At 40.3% G+C, this 20846-nt stretch overlaps 1 pseudogene across 1 annotated transcript in view; it reads right to left on the bottom strand.

Moving 5' to 3' along the window:
* Window positions 1-14872: 14872 nt before the first annotated feature.
* LOC148937370 (uncharacterized) overlaps window positions 14873-20846 on the bottom strand; it is a 28164-nt pseudogene continuing 22190 nt past the window's right edge. The window contains exon 3 of the transcript XR_016138415.1: window positions 14873-14951. The product of XR_016138415.1 is annotated as an uncharacterized LOC148937370 (transcript). The remainder of the gene's footprint in view (window positions 14952-20846) is intronic.

The following is a 20846-nucleotide window of genomic DNA, read 5'->3' as shown; positions in this document are numbered from 1 at the left end:
ATTTCTCTTAGATTTAATAACACAACGTTTATATTCGTAATACAACAGCAAATGCGCAAACGCGTTGTCACTATTATTGTCATTATTATTTGAATAGTTCCAAAATTATTTGGAAAAATAATAGGGTATTGTGAAATAAACTTTTCTTATTTATGTTATCGAAGACTACGCGAACTCTCGTCGTCGCCAAAAATCTCAATGTGGCTTCAATCTATCGACTAGCTAATTAAATAATCCTCCTGGACGTGGTCACGGCTCGTAGACGGTAGGAACAGGTCGATACATCTCATTGTAACAGGATAAACAGGAGTTGGGACACGGCTGTGGCTCGAGGAGCGAGGCTGGTGGACAAAGTTGGAAGACAAAGCTGGAGGAAGAGAAGAAATCAAACGGTGGGTGGAGGGTGAGGCCTTAGGAAGGAGGATGAGATGAGGAGGAGGAGAAGGAGGAGAGAAGATTGGGGGAACTTCGTAGCTTCGTAGGCCCACCGGCCGTTGGAATCCGAGATCGCGTCTGATCGCAATTAAGGCCCCGCTCCGGCTGCGGCTGTGAATATTTTATTCCAGTCGTTGTCTCCCTTTCTCCATCTCTTTCTCTCTCTCTCTCTCTCTTTCTCGTCTCTTCCTGCTTCTTTCTCCTTGGTTTCTCTCCTCGCTCCGAACTCTCTGTACGGCGGCAGTGTTACACCGTGCGCACACACCACCGAGATCCTTCGTCTCGAGACAACACGCTCCGGATCCCTTCCTCCGTAATGCGGAGGACCCCGTCTCCGTCTCCGTCCTTCGCTCGTCCCGCCTACGTACCCCCGGGTTGGGGGAGGCACCCAATTCGAAACGAGCGAATTTGAATACGGCCGGCCAGGTCCAGAAACAATGGGGACATCGACGGACCACACGGGATGCGAGCAAATGGTCGAACAACCGCGGGACATGCGTTCCGGCAAGGATTGCTCCTTTTTTCCGAGGCCGCGAACTACTCAGTAAACTACCGCCGGTGCCAACTATCGTCGGAGAGTAACTCTTATTATTGCATCCCATATTTTAACGTTTCTGGCATGTCGTGAATTCGTGTAAGCAATATTTAAATGAATCTTTCCGATATAAATTGAATAACTTTCATTGCCTATAATTAATTACGAAACAACATTTTTTTTTTATAAGTTCCAAAGAATGTTCTTTTCTTTTTATAATTTTCATGATACTTTATTCGATCAAAAATTTTCCAAATTAATTTCTAATATTTTTTACTATGAATTTTACAAGAGCTGCATTTAAATTCGCGTTTCTCTTCGATAAATACAATATCCTGTAATCTCTTGCTGCATTTCGATATTCAGTGAAGACCACAAATTCGTTATCGAGAGGTCGGTAATTCGGTGGTTCCTTGACAGGAAGGAAAGAACAAGAATCTCCGGGGGTACGAGAGAGCGAGGCAAGGAAGGACCTTTTGTGAAATCGATACCGAGCGAAGATGGTATCGGGCGGATCCAACACGTGTAACGTACTACCGCGCCACCAGGACGAAATCAAATTTATTTTGCTGTTATTTCCAGCGAGCTGCAGAGTCGCTGGTCTGCGAGGAAATATGGGAAATCGAACTTTCTGAAAGTACCGTCGGGAGAAGGGTTTTCAGGTATATTATACCGCGGATGTAAGAGGTTACATCGCGATAATCGATGGACGGCTGACTGGTCGCTTACGAATCGTACGACAGCTCGGAATTCTACAACCCGCACCACGTAAATCTCTGAGAGATTGGAAAATATTATTAATTTAATTTAAATTTAAATATAAGTAAGTTTCTCCTGGAAAATATTACAAAATTTATGCCAAAAGATAACATCAGTAGATTTCATAATCCAATCAAAAATATCTATAAAATCCTTACAAAATTATTTCTTATAAAAATTAATACCATTGCGACAATTTTAACGTAGCTCCGAGTAATATAGATTTCTCAGAAATGAAATATTTTTATCGTGACAAGATAAGTGCCTACTGGTTATAATAATTTATAGATGTGTTGATAACCGCATAATTGAGTAATCTTTATTTACTTCACTTCCTAGGTGATCGAGAGAGCGAATAGATATGTACGACGAACATCGCCGAATTCCTGATACTTTGCTGATTTACGACGGACTGTTACGTCGAGTATCTTTTCCCATATTCGAACGAAAAATTATGTGCGGTTAGCGCTTGCGGGTGGACACCGCTATAACCTACGGAAAATGTCTTTCAGTACGTGACGGGTCTTGTGAAAGACGGGGATACCTGTCAGGTTCATGGGGTGGTCCCGCGTCACGAGTGACCGTCCCGAGGCGAGTGAGTCCAAGAGAGGGCCAGCCAGGCTCTCTGTCGAGGACCACTGCCACTAAAAAAGACAAGAGATCGACCAACGGAGACAACTCATGCGGAATCGCTAACGAGCCAGGCGGACACCCGAACGATGGATGGCTCGAAGGATCAGAACCCAAACTCTTCGACGTCTCGAGAAAATTCCACTTTTTGGCGCGTCCCTTCTATCTTCCCCTCAGCGAAGGGGATGCTTAAAATATCCCGAGAAGCTTTCCATTTCTGTCACGTTAAAGAAATAAAAATCGCAAAAATGTATTTGTTCTTCAAGATATTGTTCGGGTCTAATTATTTCCAAATATTTAATGAGATAAGAAAAAAATGTATGTAACATTTTTTTTGTTGGTAATGTAGAGAAGAAGTGAAACGATGATTAAAAAAGTAAAATTTTTCAAACATTTAGTTTGCGTGTTCAAAATTAAATAATTTTTTGCAAATTTAGTATGTATTTTACTTCCTTAGATATCTTAAAATTTTACAAATGGCACATTGGAAAAATTGCAAGGGAAGAATTTCAAGGAGGATTAATGGCGCGCGATTGATGAGCGTGACCGAGCTTTGAAAGTTCGGTCGAGGACAACGAGCGAACGATGGCATGCTCGTTCGTTTCTGACGTGTTAGTGTATGACGATTTCCGAATCGGTTTCGATGATGTCTCGAAGATTATCGCGTGACTCCGACTGGAGTTTGACCCCGGAATAACTCGGACGGAACGTACAGACGTGGGTCGTGGTGGGACAAGAGAAATGGACAGAGGGCATGGGCGGGGAGAGACGGGATAAGAGAAAGAGAGTGATAGAGAGTCGGTGGAGGCGGTTCGAGATATCAGATCGAGTTCGAGCTTCAACGAGAGAGACTCCGAGGAGAAGATGGCGTGTTGGCCGTAGGAAGGAGCCGGTAGCCGGTAGGGATGTTCTGGTGGGTGAGCACAGCGTCCACCATCGCTACCACACCGATTGATTGCTCCGATTGCTTACACTCTATCGATAAAGCACCAGCAAGGAGTCAAACCAAAGAGAGGCGCACATTCTTCGAATACCTGCCGCGGATTGTTTCCTAAGTCGTTTGCCTTTTCAGCATGCCTTTGGTTCCAATGACCGCTGACAAGAGAACGTACCGCAAGATGAATATCATTCATCTTTCAGTGAAGATCGCGGAAGACGATCACTACTCATACTTGAACCCGCAATTAATATATCGGAATACTTAAGCAAACGACATTCGCTTCACTTATTAGCATAAAAATATAATTATAATCATAATAAATAAGATAATCTAGATCCTGCTTCGCTTCATTTTTTTCCTACCTGTCGCTAACAAATTTAACACATACATATGTACGTATGTACGTACAACGCAAAACCGAGTATAAATAATAAATAATTCCGTCTTCCGTACGTAATAAAAAATTAATAAAGAATTTTAAGTCTATTAAGACCAACACGTTCCGATAATGCATTCGCACGAAATTTATGCGCATTTCGCGTTGTAATAATACGTATAATTATCTACCCGGCCGTATAATTAATCAGGTGTACGTTATAAATCACGACTTCCCGTCTTGTCCGCGTTCCGCCGACAATTTTTCTTAGCGAACTTAGCCCGGGTGAATTTGACGCTGTATAATGATGGCACCGGTAGCCGAAATGACATATTTCGATTCCGGCACGATTGAGCACCTTACCCTACCATGTTGTCGCTGCCACGGAGTACAGTGATGGATCGGTCGGTGGAGAACGGTCTTCGGTGTTATATATACGTACATGGAAACACTCGCGAGAGAAAGAGAGATGATTCGATATTAAGCCACTGTCACGGCCTCGTTGCAGTATCTCCCAGCAATTTCGAGAGAGCGAGGACTCTCGAACGGGTGCCCGTAGCGGCAAACCGCGCGTACCTAATCGTACATATTCAGAGAAAACCTCCAACTCTGTCTTGAGACGCGATGGAATCCGAAGAAAAGAAATGCCGGGAGGGTCCGAATCTAGGGAGAGTGATCGATCACTCGAACGAACTTGCACGCACCGGAATAAAGGATAGAAATTTTCATTCGGTCGTGAGGCGGCCATGCGAAGATCCCGAAACGCCCGTGCGAGAAATCACGAAAAAAAAAAAAAAAAACGAGAATTCCATCATCGTTATTTTTTAACGTTAACGTTAGGAAAGTTGTCGACACCGTAATAATATATTGGGTCTTACGCGATCTAATGAATCCTTCAGAGTCAGTTACGTAACAGTCAAATCGATATTCTGCTAACGTGACATTACACATGTTGGATGTAATAACTTGCACGATTGAACCTTTAACTAGACATAACGCAGCTATGCAACGAGGGAGGGGTGAAAAAAAAAATTTGTCCGACCTTTGCGGTGCGTCCTTCCAACTCCCGATGCAGCGATCGATTAGAGGAGAGCGCGAGAGATCTCGCGGAACAATGCATAAACACCGGCACGCGATGCATTATGCATGCGTGCGCCCTGGCTTTTCTCGAGCACGGTACGATGGGAGTGTCGTCAAATCAACGCCCCATCCGTGTCGTTCACGCCTCGCACGGCCTTCCAAATGCGGTTTTCAATCGTAATTACGACACGTTGTACACGTATGTAACGCGCGCGCCTTCCTGCCCTTCCTGCCAAGGCGGCGAAACGAGAGAATGTCGCGGTAGAATTACTTACCCCCGATTCCCTCTCCGTCCGGTCCTTGATCCCGACACCCCTCTTCCTACCCTGCGCTAAAACAAACGTGATTCTAAATAGCCGAGCCAAAAGACCGAGAAGCGTTCGCCTAAAACGTGACTTCGCGCGGCGAGGGAATAAATTATTCACGAGACGTCGCGTAAAAGTGATGTACGCGCGTTGGTAACGGCGGTTTTCGTGTAAAATTAAACGAAAAGTATACTTATTACCTATGCACCACATTAAAGACAACGCGATACTTCGTCGGACGAGAGCGTGTCGCCTCTTTGCGCGTAGGAAGTATTAAATCGCTCTCGCCTTCTTCGTGCTTTCGCCTCCGAGATAGCCGAGTCACGAAGCTACAAAAAGCTCGCGAGTAGCGACGGCCGATCCAGCTGAGACGGCTCATCAGTGTTCTGAATTACATAACACTGCGATGTTTGACTCATTTATACGAGTATTCTTACAAGAGTGACTTTGGAATATGTTCGAATCACGTTTTACCCCGCGGGAGACGGCGCCTAAACGGTCAAATTACAACTCGGACAAGACGATGGTTGCACCGCGCGAGATTCGTCGAAGTCAAAGTCTAGGTCCAGAAACGGAAATACTCTCGGGTTTAGATATAAACTTTCTCCCGATGGGAACATTTTATTGCTCGCATCGGCCATTTATATTTTTCCGATTTCACGGTGGCCCTCAGTAAATAAATAAACTACACACGCGTAAAAAGTCGCAACGAAAATTTAAAAATCATATCGAAAAGAAAATTATGCTTTATTGAATCCATATATAATTCATACTGCAAAGAAACAATCGCGTCATTAAATATATTTATTATATAGAATAAAAATGAAATAACCGCATCAAATATTCGAATAAAAATCTGAAACTTTCGCATTTCGCACGAGTAACGAAAAGATCCACCTTCTCTCACGATCGTCAAAGGATTTATTGGCGTATAATTTAAAGAATTGATATATGTCCAGAAACTTCTCTCTTAAAGATAAATTTCTTTGAGATAAATTTAAACGACGCTACGAAGTTCTGCGTGTATCGTTCTCACAGAGAGGACACGTCTTCCCGAGACGCGTCCCACGAAATAAAAACGTCACCGTCGTCCGAACTGCTACCCAGGAGATCGTACCTCCTCAATCGTGAGAAGCAAAACGAGACGGTGCATAACTTTGACTTCGTAAAAAAAAAAAAGCAGTCGCGTGTCTCTTTGCATAAGCAGCCTCGCGATTTTTCATTATCGATGCGACATGACGAAGCTTTCGAAAAGAGCGATAGTTAATTTGAGTTAAAGTCACAAAAGACTTTTACGGATTTAAATGAATGATGTATTCATTTAAATGAAATTTATAAGCAAATACTCTATGAGAGATATAACGTTGAATTACATTAAAATTATATAATCGATATTCTCAAGGTGATAATTAATTGAATTAAACAATAAAGATTAATGGACAGCTCTGAGAATAATTTAATTGGCAATAACAATGCGAAATGTATAACGTAATAAAATAAAGTTCAATGGAGCCAAGAAGAGCTAACAACAAAGTGGCAGATTGTCTCGACACGTATAAGATGACTATCCCAGGGTATCAGAAAGTATTCACGATCATTGATCCGACGTTCGGACGGGGCCACATATAAGTTTCTCACGTGTCGCACGCATCGAGATTCCTCTCCCGGTTGTGCGTAGAGAGAAGAGGATAGGAGGAAGAGGAAGAGGAAGAGGAGGAGGAGGAGGAGGAGGAGGAGAAGGAGGAGGAGGAGGAAGAGGAGGAAGAAGAGGAGAAGGGCGCCTCCTTCGTAACAAGGAACCCCCCGTGGACGAACTAATTCTCCCGGATGACTCGCGAGGCTACGGCCCTGCGGGGGTCTGAAACAATGCGCGAGAAACGGCCCTTAAGGCCCCGTAAGACTTACAAGCCGCCGACTACGGCGTGCTCCTCTCTCCGAAACTCGTCGGCTATTCGCTGAATCACCTTCTGGATACCGTGCGCGAGATGCGTCTCGCGGGTGTGTAGCAATGTGTAAAAGCGACCGCGGAGAGAGATCTATCGGTGGATTCAGCGAGATCATAAAGCTTTGCAGCCCGAGAAACGAGTCCCGATAGCGATGCGCGCAAATAATCGTCGATAGATGAGGATCTAATAAAGGAGCGCATTCACCTCCTCCGTATCGATCCTATTTATTAACCGCAATGGGCTGTTTATGCTACTTGAAAGACGTGTACAGGAATGAAAGACTACTTAAAAACACGTAATCGTATCTAATCGGGATCTTACAAATTGTGGATTTAATTTATTTCTCTTCTCTTTAAAATAGAGAGAGAAAGCTTCGAGAAAGATAACAATTTAATTGACTAATTATCGACTAATAAAAATAACTGATAAAAGAAAAATCAGTTTTCACAATTGGTTATATAAAAGTTTTTCGACTCAGCGGAATGCGATGTTCGCCCGTAAATTGGCTGTAGTTTGAACATTCTTGATCGTCATTCGTAGCCATCACTAATTCCGCGTGTGGGAGATTGAACTAAAGACACCTGCCCCATGCAGAGAAATGCATTGCCCTAATGGCCCACCTTGTAATTACCATTGTTCCTACGTGACCACTTCTTATTGACGATATCGAAAAAAGGAGGAGCGCGACGCGATCGATCGGACGGACGAATGGCGAACGTAGAAATTCGATTCTGCACGAATGAAAGTCAAACGGTATTCTCGGCGCATCGAAAACGTCACTGTCTATCGAAAAGTGCAATTCGATTCCACGACTTACCCGCGAACAATGCTTAATAATGCAATAATACAACTATGAGTTGGCGAATATCTAAATAAATAATTCACCGACCTATTTATAACAGAAAGTAAGAATTATAAAAAAACGTGAGGAAGAGTTGAACGGCCCGAGGCAGGACGATGGATTAAGGATTAATGGACTGCCCGTAAAAAGGGCAACAAGTAATAAACGAAGGTGGCTTAGAAACGCCTACGTATTCACGGACTCCTCTCGATCGCCAAATGTCGAGGGTGAGTCCAGGGCAACAAAGGGTGCAACGTGGAGCCTGGAAACTCGATACGCGGACCATTCCGCCGCTTCTCATAGAGATTCTCATCACGTAAGGCGCATATGTACGTTGTTCTAATCGCGAATAGAGATCTAGCCCTCTGCGGCCTCATCGGGGCCCAGTTTTCGCCGAAGTGGCACCCATCGGTCCGACCTTCGCTCGTATTTCGCCGCGCCGCGTCTTGCGCACGTCTCTTCGTGGCTACGAACTCTATGGATAAGATGCTCGTGATCTTCCAGGACATGCAAGGCATGACTCACTGATATAGTCGGACATTCGTAACTGAACGATATGCAAATTCTTAATGTATGCTCGCTCACGGCCCATTGTAATATTATCAAATATTTTCGATTCTACGAGAGCACGTTCGAAAATGAAAATTATTTCTCGGACACAACGAGAATATCATTTAATCCTATATCATTTATTCTTCTTCTTCAATGTAACAAGGGTAATCATGTAATTAATCTTAAAAGAATTTCCAGACATAGTTACGCAACACGGAACAAAATATTTTTTTTGTTTTATAATTATATACCGCGAAACGTAAATCAGCACTAAAAATAAATTATTATACAAAAACGTATATTGTATTTAATATGATATTTCTTAATATTACATTTATAATTCTCTCATAGAAATGTTTTGGAATTAAAATGAATTTTTTATTGCATAACTATGCTCATTTGACATATTCCTCTCATAAGATAGATTGAAAGATTGCAAGAGGAGAAAGTTCAGTTATTATTCGCAACTAAAAGTAAAATTATTCTGCAATTGAGTTGAGAAAGACACGTGAATGTATTTCACATTTGTATGCGTCCTCTCTTGTATTTCTTTTATTTCGATCTCTCTTCTTTATCCTGTTCTCGCTTCTTCTTTCTTTCTCGGAAGCTACGAAGATTTTGACGATAACGGAATGGATTCAATGGATTCATCCCATTAACGATCCATAAATCCGACAATTTGTCCGGCCCGTCCGCGGTATTTTGATTGAGGCTGATTCGAATCTGAATGGATTCCACCCTCGAACTTCGCCCGGGACCAACTCGATTTGAGCGACCGCGGTCTTCGCATAATTACGCCGAATACGGACGTCGATAGTGCATATCAACGAACGCGAGATTCATCATCCGATTGGAAAAGATCAAAAAGAACTCCGAAAAATTCCAAGAACCGTCAAATGTGACAAAAATGCAAAGCAGAACTTGATATATACTTTCTTGCGTACTGTCATTTCGCGTTTCTTTCGCGCGGAATCGACGACGAGTCGTAATTTTCCGCGGCGAGATAAGGAAGAGCCGACCAGGCCGACCAAATGCTCGAAAATCGTTTCGAGAGCGTGTCGGCGACACGAGAGACGCGTCCCTCTGGCATTATAAAGCGGTTCACCAAACTGGCAGCGTGGTCACTCGGCAACCTCGGCAGCCACGACCGAAGATGCGGTTCCTTTGTAATGCCCCGCGTGGAATTCCAGCGCCGAAAAGCTACTCATAAGAGGCTGCTGGCTCATACGCACGGTTCCCCCTCCCCCCCCCCCCCCCCGACTTCTTCGTGTTTTATTAGGAAGACCTCCGCGACATAGTCGGCGCGTTTTGACGGCCCCCGCGGATCGCATACGAAATCAAGAGTCCCGGCCTGGCAGCGCGCGCCACAAAAGAGAAGTGCCTGAGTTTTATCGCTCGGGCCGCGGCGGCCCGACGACCATGTAAATTATGCGTCACTTTCGGCCACCTCGTTAGGCATCAATTTTCTGTCATCCTAACCGGATGCCTTCTCGGTAAAGCGTACGTTCTGTAGAACTATCTCGCAACTAGCCAGAGGTTAAAGGCACTACGGACGATTGTTGCTAATTAATAATGACCGTGATTAATAAACTTGGTGAGAAAGATTCGGACAATAGCTCTGTACAATAAATGTCTGATATAAATATATTAAATTATTCTTATTATTTAATTATGAGACACGCTGTTGGCTAAAGGCGAAATCGATATTTTTTTTAATTATCATATAAAAACGAAATAATCTCTTTAACTTATCGATTCGATTTGATCGTTCTTAATTCTTCTTTCCGATGGAGACGGAAAAACTGAGAAAAATAGCCTAGTTTCAACTCGATCGTTAAGGGGATAAACATCAAAGGGCTCGGTCGAGAAATCCGCGTTCTCGCATCGCCGAGCACCGACGACGACGACGATGACGACGACGACGACGAGATCGGTGGCAGGTCCTCGCGATCCATAAAATCCGCGTGTATTATTTAGCTGGTTTCGATGGCCTTGGAAAACGGTCTGGTCCCGCGTGCGATAATGCGCGCGCTAACGACTTTATCGCGTTATAGCGTTATACCGCTTGCAAGCTCGCAGGCCCCGCGAGCAAGCAAACGAGGAAGGAATTATCGATCCGTCCGCGGCGTGGAGCACCGATGGCGCGCGCGATAAATCTTCATAGTTCCTTCTGACACGTTTCACGTGGTGGCCGTAAGCGTTATCTTCGCCGCATGAAATATGTCGGAAACGCTTTTCTTTCACCGTGCGAATATTGCAAGCTCACGCTCGCTCGCCCGCCCGCGCGCGCTTTGGCACGAAGCACATTCGCGAAACGACGGCGGGGGGAGGAGATACGACGGCGGGGGTGGAAGGCCGACGGGGAAGGAGAAAAAAAAAAAAAAATAGACGCGAGATTATGCGGCACGTCTGTCTTCTGACGACTGATCGATAGTACATTAGTAATAACTTCATTTCGTTCGCGTACAAACACACGAGGACACACGACATCGCGTGTCTGCCTCTCCGCACGTACTACGTGCTCTCCTCGTTGCGTTTTACGCGAACGTTCTATTTAATATAAACGTACCTTTATTCCTTTCATTTCTCGACCCAGTAACTTGAAACATTATCAGATACATCGTGCCTTATGTGAGCAAAGTTGCGCAACTTAAATTAGTTAAAAAAACTTTTCTTTGAGTTGGCCGAAAAGTAAAGTTCGAAATTATCGATGTATAAAATATCGAAATTCAATAATATCAAGAAAGAAATTTCAGATAAATGTTACTCGCGGAGACTATTATTTAATTAGGATACTACCTCTCATTTAAATAATATTTCCTAATTTTTTTAAACATTTGTATATCAAATTTTTTTATTTAAAATTAAAAAATTAAAATTATTTTCTCAGGATAAACATACATGTTTTATAAAATTTACATAAATGCATGTTACATGAAATTTATATAAAACCATAAATATCGCTCGTAATTTAATAACATTCAGAAAGAACAATTTTGTTGAAGTAAAAGTAAAGCAAAAAATAATTTTATTAGAATGTTAAAATAATTGTGCAAGATGTTCAAATTAATTAACAAAAATTTTCGCAATATTATCATAATGTTAAAATAATAAACCTGAATAATTATTGTGATGGCCCAACAAAATTATTTTCAGATTTGCATCTGACTAAATTTTTAAATACCTCAGCAAATTACCCATTCTTTCTGTGCCGAGTATATCATTGTGAATTACTGCGTGTTGAACTGATAAATTAATTAGCCCTTAGTTTCTAATCGAATGCACACGTGTTTCTGCATGTTTATCACGTTTTTCAGAGGTAATTTTACGGTTCGAGTAACCGAAGTATAGAGAAATATACTACGGTAAAAACTGCGGAGCGTACTTTTTAGCAGCCACCTCTCGGCCTTACGGAGCGAGACGCCGTAATATGCACGGCACGTCATAAATCGACGAGCGCGACTCGCAGGAGGAAAATAAATTTGCGCGAGTCGCGAGATGCAGAAAAAGCGACGAGTATCACGAGTGGTCACGCGAAAAAAGGACCGTTCATCGCGCGGTAATTTAATAACGCGCACCTTGTCGTTGCCTATCGCGTTACTTCGAGACTTATGCATCGCGACGGCCGCGAATATGCAGGGGTTGCGCAGAAATTTAGGTGCATGCCATGGGGATATACGCATCCTGACGAAAGCAAAATAATGTTCGCGAATAGCTAGAGTGGCTCTCGCTCGATTTGCATGATATCAGTACGCGAAAGGGTTACGCTCATTTCGACGAAGGCTGCGAAATGTTATCGAGGTTACGTGATCAATTATCGATCAATTATTTATGATTTATGTCGATCGTAAGACAAAAAACGTCGACTAAAGATTTCATCGTGTGTTATCGACTGAAGTTAAAACATCTACATCGTGTAGAGGAAACCGTTAGGCATTCTAATTACTCGCTGAGGCGAGGCTTTGTTTCCATTAGATTGTATGTATAAAATTTAAAAAAAGTTAATCTCTTCTGTTGTTACAACTAGTAATTTCTGCTACAACGTAGACATAGAAAATTTCGAAGCGGATTTGAAAGGAGATGTATGAATATTTTCTACATATCCGGACACATTTCGTTTCTAAAATTCTAATATTTCTTTCTCGGAGACGCGAATTTCGCCGAGCCGCGACAAGGGGATTTCATGCATGGGCTCGTAACAAACGTTTAATATATAAATATGTAAATAACGCGCTGTGTGCTGCGAGTATCTCTCATGCGGCCGGGACCAACCGGTGGCAGTTAACTTATGGCAGGGACCAGGAAGACCGGCTACGGTTTGGTCATCCATAATGGTGTTCCTCGCTGCGAATCTATCGTCACGTTTTAAGCTCTTGTGCATACACAGTTACATTCCCGGCAATAAACGTCCTGAGTCACTTAGTACCTCATCCGCTTAATATTCAACAGCGCATTAATATCGAGATGTCTCTCATAATGTGATATTTAAAACAGATTCTCTCCTTCTTCTCTCGACGACTTCTCGGCCATGTAAATCGAAACTTGTACTCTGACAGCAAAACACTTTTACTTCTATTTTAATATGGACGAAAATATGGCTTTCGCACAACTGGTTGGGGGAACATAAAGTTATGCGAGCATAAAAAGAGGATAAAAAGAAAAAGATTCAAGAAAATCGGGGCGGCGTTGATAGCCTCATTCTATCAGAACCCAGCATTTTTCCTATCGAACGTGTCTGATAAGCGAGTTAAAGGCGAAGTTTCGCGTGAGTAGGCGATTCGCGTGACGTTTTCAAGCACTACTGTCCGTCCCTGACCTATTCTTAAATACTCTACATAGCTTTCGATCGTGCTTTTAGCCGATAGAGGCTCGCAATTAACCATTAATAATTTAATACATTTTTATGTTCTGAAAGAAAATAAAATAAATTCTAAATTATCATATAAATTGAGATGAAATTATATGTGAAAGTTGATATAAAAAAGATCGTTTATATCGCACCGTATAAATAAAAACTTAATTTTCTTTATCCTCGCCCACGTAAAAATTACGAGAGGTGTACACATTAAAAACGTACATAGCTGCGAAGAAACGTAATCTGAGAATAACAGTAGAAACATACGGAGGACAATCCGCATTCGAATCGTCGAAGGACCGAAAAGGAATCGACGACGGTTGACAATAGTTTGGCCAGCAACAAGACGATTCGACGTGCTCGAGGAGTCGGAGCGAGGGTCCGTCGCAATAAAAGGTCTTCGACAGTGGATGTGACAAAAATGAATTGTTATATTGTTTTAACAAATGAAGGGGGGAGAAGAGAAAGAGAGAGAGAGAGAGAGAGAGAGAGAGAGAGAAAGAGAGGCCGCCACTCACCCCGTTCCTTTAGCATCGGGACGAAGAAAGCGGCCTCCTTTTTTTCCCCTCCTCCACCTCCGCGATCCCCTCGCCGTATTATGTATCTGGACCCGCGCTCCTCCCAATCCTCTCCCCCGATCTCCTCCTTCGCCACCTCTTTCTCTCGCTCTCTCCCTCCGATCCTTCGGCTGGTTTTTGCGGAGCGCGCGCGAAGCACGTGTTTTGCCAGTTCCTATTGTTTCCTGTATGATAAATGACCACGTGGACCTCTCGCCGAGTCCGGCCGCATACGCCTCGTTTCGGGCCCCCGATGGCTCGATAGATCGCGAGGAAGGCGCTGCGAAATTCAGAACGCGGGGGCATATTTAGCGTGATCAAAGGGAACTCGAGAGAACGGGATAAAAACGGCTGGATAACGACGAGGATAGGCGACGAGTTTCTCCTTATAGACTTATCATTTCGTCTAATTAAATGCAGTTGGCTTTGATACCTAACGATTACACAATGCTACGCTTTTATAAGTAGATCGATAAAATACGGTATAGGGAAAATAGTAAAACAAAACGCACGCTTTTCCTGATAATATCTTACACTCGCGGGAGCGAGTTAAATACTACGTCATAGTGATCGAAGATCTTATAGATGACTTAAGAATACTCCTACTGTTACTAAGAATGTAACTTATTGCGGGAGAGAAAGTGGTTTTGTAATATCGATTAATTACAGATTCTATTCGACCATGTACATCGTGCGTTGCGATCAAAAGTTTGTTTAAAAAGATATACGTTATATCTATTCATTGGATTAGTGATATGGTTCGTTATTTTAACGTAACATCACACGAAAAGCGATTTGCCGATTGTTTTAAAAAAATATATTTTGCTCGAGGTAATAATTAATTATATAAACGTGTTGTCATGTAATTAGAATTGCACAATATGGCTATAATTGTGCGTTTATAGTACATTTAACGAAAAATCATATTGTTGATTAATTTTATATATGCAATATTTATATTGTTGCAATATTAATGCAATATTGGATTATTGCAATATTGAAATATTAATAAATTATAAAACACCCCAGATGATCGTTTATGCAAAAAAAAAATAAGGTGACTATTCTCGAGTTAAATAAGATAAAATTTTATTAAATTCACTCACCGAATGTTGAGCTGCAAGTTGAAAGATTATATACCTGTAACATATAAAAAATTATTCTTTTTATATAACAATAAAAATTTTAAATAATATAATACAATTAATTTTATCTTAAAATTATTATAATATATATAATTTTTCTATTATTTTTTAAGATTTTTTAAGGAATTAATGGAAAAACAAATTCTCAAGTGGCTAAGACATATCCTATTACGTAAATTATTTTAAAAAATATACGTTATTGTATCATTTTGTCAATGTTTAATTTCTTTTAAGCTCCGACAAGGGGTTATTATTTGCACAGAAATAAATCGAACAACAAAGTTAATTAAAACTGCACTAAAAAAAATGATCTTGCAATCAAAATGAAAATCTAGAACGAAAAATTAGCTAAAATGATTAGCAAGCATTACGATATTGCATATGTTTTGTATCTAATCAATAAAAATTGACAAAGACAGAATTGACATCTCTAAACAATTTGTCTGAAGAAAATCTCTTTGTAACAGTCAATCAGATAAGTCACATCCAATCACACCTCTTATAAAAATAACTATGTAATTTATGAGATCTAAATTTTCTTGCATTCATTATTAGAATATGATTATTATAAATTCTACATACAGACACTTCTTTAACAGATACAAAAAGCAGCGATACATTTTATAACCGTAATATTTAGAATTCCAACTGGACCAGCGAAATATCTTTTTGAGTGTGTCGACGCGAGCGAACCTTTTTAACGTAGCTTCCCGATCCCCGAGAATATTATCGCTCCCGGAGTAACGTTAGTTGCCGCGATGCAAGTCTCTCTTTCTTTTCGCGATTGGCGTAACTCGACGTTGCTACTGCAGCGGGGAGTCGCCGTAAAGACTCGCCGCATACAGACGCGAGTACAAACGCACGTAACTACGCTGTTATATATATATATATATATATATATATATATATATATGTGTGTGTAAGTTGGTAGCTTCTGAAATCCGTGGCTGATGCGGGACCGATAGTGTTGGGACGCCCAGCGGGCAGTCCCAGCTACCACGGCACCCAAGGATCTATAGTCGTGACAAGAATCCACGGGCCATTACAAGCTGAACGATGGACGTACGCGTTTCGAGATTCATTTCTGCCGAGGGAGGATTCTCACGACGGGGAATATTTTCGTGAATCCAACGTGAATGCGCGGCGTCTTCCGTCGATCCGTCTGGTACGCGACAGCTTAAATATATCACGATAAAATTTTGTAACTCGAATAACACAATTCCACAATCGAAACAGTGAACAAAAACAGTGGAAATAGAATAAAATTTTATATTTAATATAAATCCGATATTACAAAGAGGATTATTAAATATAATACAAAAAAAGTTAGTCTTAAATCAAGATTAAAATTAAAAAAAAAAAAATTATAAAATTCTTGCTTATATATGAGAATACTTGTCCTCGTTAAAAACTAATCTTTTTTTCTGTGAATAAACGGCAATATTTATTTTCTTATCTCGAAATAATTATATATACGAAAAAATTCATGTGCTACCAAAAAAATTGATTTATTTTACGTTATTCGTGTTATGACACGCTCACGCGACTAAAGGTATTAAAGATATTCGTATTGGCAGCGCAAACCGTGAGAACCAAGCCGGATCACTCGTGCCTTACGAGCGCGCATAAATTTAATAGGATTAAACGGGGCGATATTTAGTCAGTATAACGTCGAGGAGTCTCGACAGCCACCCTCGGTCATCCTTATCTGCGCGACCGCATCTGCCATGAGCGACGAAAGAAAAATGGTCCCTGCTCGATAATCAAAAACAGTAGCCACGTGAGATCGCTGACCGGATTTTGCGAGAAAAAGAAAAGCGGAAGCTCGAGCTTCAACCTGGTAACGCCGTTACCAAGTCTCGATATAATTCCAACACACACACACGCACACACAGAGCAGTAAAATAATTTGTTACTCTTTCGATCTTCTACTTAATAAATCAAAATTCTGATATATCGAGAATAAATGATTGAAGAAATGTAGGACCGTGAAACAAGAGAAAGAGCAAAGGGAATTCGCGCTCGTGTGACCGAGGCCGTGTGAGGATTCAACCCACGTACCTGGGAATGAATATAACCCGTAAAGCAGCGCGTGTTATCGCATCGTCATTGTGTCCCGGCTTCCTCGTTTCATCTGAGATGCGTTTAAAAAAAAAAAAAAAGAACGGCCACGCCGTTTAAGGAAACGCGAAATTCGTGACGGCACTGTTGCAAGTGCGTGTCTATAACACTCGGTTAATTTCATGACTCTAGAGTCGTGTGCACGTATATAAATTATTATACGGAGGTAATATTGTTATCAGAGCGTTTGTTAAATTGTATATCTCTTTCGCACGGATATAACAATGTTGCAACAATCATGCAACGTCACTATACATCATATTACTTATTAATATCGCGTAAAATTAAATTCTATTACAAAGTTGATAATCTCATTTAATAAATCATTACTTATCGTTACTTGTTAATATTTAAATTATTAATAATTTATTGATAAAGATGTACAATATAAAAAGTACAAATAATAATGGATTCTCGCAAGATAGCATCTCGTTGAAATGATTGACATAATATCGTGAGCTGTGAACCGCCCCCCTCCCCCTTGCTCCGAAAAATCATCGGTACTCGTGAGGGTAATAGTATCCGCGAGAGGTCCGATCGACGGGGTTGGACACGATAAATCTAGAGGGGAATTAATTGCCGTTTGGTCCTGTCCGGTCTGGGTCCAGTCCCGGGTCCCATGCACCTCTCTTCGCTCTTTCTCGTTCCTCCCCGTCTTCCTCTATCCTTTTCTCTCGTTTGTCTCTCTCTATCTATCTATCTCTTTCCCACCGATTCCCAGCCTCACATTCTGCGTCCCTTTTCCCGAGGCCCGCCTCGCCTGCGACTGGTTGACATCCTACAAATAAAATCAGCTCCAGGAATGCCCGCGACGACACGGGGTCTGTGGGACCTCTCAGAGACTTTCTTCCCCTCCGTCACCCTCGCCGTCTATCTCGGGGAAGGAAAGGGAGGGCCCGATCTGGACGTACGCGAGCGGGACGAGGACCCCACCGCCGGGGGACCCCACGGCATGAGACGTAATATATGGTAACCTTAAGACAACAGTTTGGTATATCTTTGGGTATACCTGGATATCTCGTGCCCCGTACCTACTTTCGCTGGCATCCACAACACCACTCCAGGGACACGCTCGCCGGCGTGTGCGTGCGTGTGTGAGCATCGTTCCCCTTGCATACGCGAGCAAAGACGAACGGAAAAGAGACGACCGAACTTGTTGCAAGGTTCGACTGCACCTGAACCGAGACACCGACCGCGATGCTTTTATTGTCGTTCCGTAATTGTTGTTCCTCCCTTACAACAAGATGTAAAGATATTCCAAACGAATCTAGGCCTGCGCGTAACATTAAGAATTGCAAACTACTAATTTAACTCTTAACTGATACACTTGGCGAAATTGAAAAACGTGAAATGATTCGCACATATGCAAAATCCTATCCTACAGTATATAGCGTTAAATAATGTTCTAAACATTATGCATTGCGCTAATCGTTTCGATATCTCAACGAGTCGTTATTTTATTAGCGTCCGTATTATTCGTATATATATTTTCCGTATATATATTTTCGTTGAGTAAATTACTTATTCGATAAATAATTTAAGTTCTATCAACAAGTATCGTTAATAGATAATAATAATTTTAATAGAGTCATTAATTTTTATGTGATGTGATGTTAACAAATCATACGCGATATATTACATGATGCCATAGGATAAACGCAACATTGTTATTCCTGAGGAAAGTAGCAAATTTTGTGAATTAACAAGAATAAAAATAATCAAAAATAATTATTCACATTTCATTTTTTTTATATTCTTTTTTATAAAGAGCGTTTGTGTACATTTGATATATAAATAATAAATAATTGAAGCATCATCTAACAATTATTTTCATTCATATACATATATATTACATACATGTAATCAAAAATAAATCATCATTTATAATTAATCATTAAAAAATTCTACTCACGTTAATTGCGATGACAGCCCCGACTTCGATGATAGCGTAGCACTAACACACTCGCGATGCATATTCTATTATATGATGATAAAAAATAATACTAAATAATAATATAAAATAAGAATAAAATATAATAGCGCGAGACAATTTGCATGACTCGTAACATATTGCACATTGATACTATGGATAAACCTGTACGGTAAAATTTCAACAAATCATCGATATGTGAATAACTATGTGTCGCGAAATTAACAAATCTTAATTGCAAAATTAATTGTAATTTTCTTTAAAATAAAATGTCGGTATTTTTAATATCATACGTTATAAATAATAAAGTTGAGTTAATTAAGCTAATTAAAGGACAGTGAACCGCTCAAAAGTATGCAATCGAAGATAGTATTGCGAAATATTTCAAGAATAAAAAGTATTATCATTATTAATGATAATACATGCTTCCCGCGAAGCATGTATTATCATTAATAAATTGCTAATGCTATCATGGATCTTGATCCTATTATTCGTATTATTCGTATTATTCGTATTATATATTGCTTCACGCTCTCATATGCACAAACCGAAAGCAAATTATATTTAAAACGGTAAAAGATTGAAAGCGCGTTGCGATATATGTTTGATCTCAAAAATCGTTAAACGAATATTTGTCCTCTGTAAAAATAAAAATACCGTTTAAAAAGCTTTAACATTTATCTAACATCTCTCTTCTATCTATTCCGATTTCTATTTCGAGCAATTAAACATCTGCTCATAAAACATCTGCTTCGAGAAACAACGATCGATAAGCAGTCGAACATGTGTATAGTTAATTGCGAAAATGAGTCGTGCAGATTAAGGATACTCTAAGGAGCTATTGCTATTTTACTCTTTTGATATTATCGCGATTACATTGCGAGAAATTGATATAACGACACACGGAACAATTCACGCTGCGTACTTCCTCAACGATATCGTAACGATGAATGAATGATAGAGGACACAAAGTCTCCTGCGCGCGTCGCTTTATTGTTGTTGCTCAAGGCCTCGTAGCCGAGTAGCAAAACCAAAATTTTAACGGTAGACAAAAAAACGTAAACAAAACTCGAGCCGCCGCGCCGCTAATTCGGTCTTGTTGCGTATAAAGTTCTACATATTGTTGTATCATTCGCGCGACGACACTCGAACGAGCAGGTAGAAGCTTTGTTCGAGCCGTTAATTTAGAGTATTATCGTTAATTTAGAGTTGTAAAATCTAGTGTAATACATACCATTAAAAACTAATTAATTCATTATTGTAATTCGTTACGTCACTCGCGTATTATTTTACGCTCTCGATACGGAAATGCTCGGCACATTACATTTTAAATACATGGGAAATTTAAGATGCAACATGAAATATATTTGACTTCAAGAAACATAAATCGGAAAATTAATCGGCATTCATATGAATTATAGAATTGAAATAATAAAAAAAATCGAAATTATAAATTATTGTATCATAAATAATTAAAATGTAATCGTGATATATATCTAAAGATTTTAAACGCGATTATTTCTTGCTAATACTTATTAATTAACATTATTGTAATATCATACTATTTACAATTAATAATTAATAATAATAAAAATAGTAATGTTTATCTGTTCGAAGACACTTTATATCAATTTTTTATCAATGTGGATTAAATTTCAGTTAAATTTATTTTTTATCTTTTTTCTTAATAATCAAAAAAAGATAAGGAATAAATTGAAATTATAGTTAATTATAGTTAATATCCATTGATAGAAATATCCATACCATAAATACCATATATTTCGTGTCACGTTTTAAATTTTTAAATGCCACTTGCTTTTGGATTGAGAGTATGAAGTA

The sequence above is a fragment of the Pogonomyrmex barbatus genome, unplaced genomic scaffold (genome assembly GCF_055798465.1).
Source record: "Pogonomyrmex barbatus isolate J1 unplaced genomic scaffold, ASM5579846v1 scaffold14, whole genome shotgun sequence".
Taxonomy (NCBI): domain Eukaryota; kingdom Metazoa; phylum Arthropoda; class Insecta; order Hymenoptera; family Formicidae; genus Pogonomyrmex; species Pogonomyrmex barbatus.
The sequence above is the reverse complement of the archived record's forward strand: the minus strand, read 5'-3'. Positions and strand labels throughout refer to the sequence as shown.